Source organism: Mastomys coucha, unplaced genomic scaffold (assembly GCF_008632895.1).
Source record: "Mastomys coucha isolate ucsf_1 unplaced genomic scaffold, UCSF_Mcou_1 pScaffold15, whole genome shotgun sequence".
Classification (NCBI taxonomy): Eukaryota; Metazoa; Chordata; class Mammalia; order Rodentia; family Muridae; genus Mastomys; species Mastomys coucha.
This window is the reverse complement of record NW_022196897.1, coordinates 39,983,100-39,983,827: the sequence shown is the minus strand read 5'-3', so window position 1 is coordinate 39,983,827 and position 728 is coordinate 39,983,100. Positions and strand designations below refer to the sequence as shown.

The following is a 728-nucleotide window of genomic DNA, read 5'->3' as shown; positions in this document are numbered from 1 at the left end:
AGGTGATATTATTTTTTGGTGGGTTATCTAACAATCTATCAAATGATTTATTAAGCAGCTACTAAACAGCTGTTCTGAATTCTACTGCTTGGAAAATGACCTGTAACTTAAGTCACTGTCTTTAGATTATGTTAAGTGGCTGTAAGATTCTAACTGGAATCTTTTGTTGAGATTTCAGCCATCTTGGCTGATTCCCGCCACGTGTTTATCTTTAATGTCACGTGTTAATTGAGTTACCAGCTTTAAACTAGCTTTCAATTACTGATGTTATAACGTTTTACCATATCTAATACAGAATATATTTATACCTTTAAGAGTAGTTAGAAACTAAAAGTTGCTACACAAATCTTATACATTTAGATCAAAGAGTTTAAAACTTAAGCTTCTGACTGTCTCTGCCTCCCAAGTGCTGGGATTAAAGGCGTGCGCCACCACCACCTGGCTAGTTTATCTATTTTTATCTGCTTCTTGAATGAGCAGAGTTCTATCTTTATGGAACTTCTTTCTGAGGGATTTTTGTAATCTCTTCAGGTGCTCTAGCCCCTCCGCAGCTGGAACCTGTAATTAGGCGTTAAATTTTCATCTCTTCACTCCTACAGCGTGGGCAATTCTCTGTTCCACTGTTGGTGAGGCATCTAGGTATGAACCTGATTGCCCCATTAATACTTAGATTACTCACCTAAAACTGATCTACCTATCAGCGGGTCTGCAGCACCCTCGTGAGATCC

General features: G+C 38.5%; 1 protein-coding gene and 1 long non-coding RNA gene across 4 annotated transcripts in view; one reads left to right on the top strand and one right to left on the bottom strand.

The window, feature by feature from the left end:
* The window catches only part of Cacnb4 (calcium voltage-gated channel auxiliary subunit beta 4), a 267,899-nt gene that overhangs the window by 36,952 nt on the left and 230,219 nt on the right, over nt 1–728 (top strand). The window lies entirely within an intron of this gene.
* LOC116090171 overlaps nt 1–728 on the bottom strand; it is a 2,306-nt gene extending 1,578 nt beyond the window's left edge. Inside the window, exon 1 of the long non-coding RNA XR_004118595.1 lies at nt 680–728. This is a non-coding gene — a long non-coding RNA (uncharacterized LOC116090171). The remainder of the gene's footprint in view (nt 1–679) is intronic.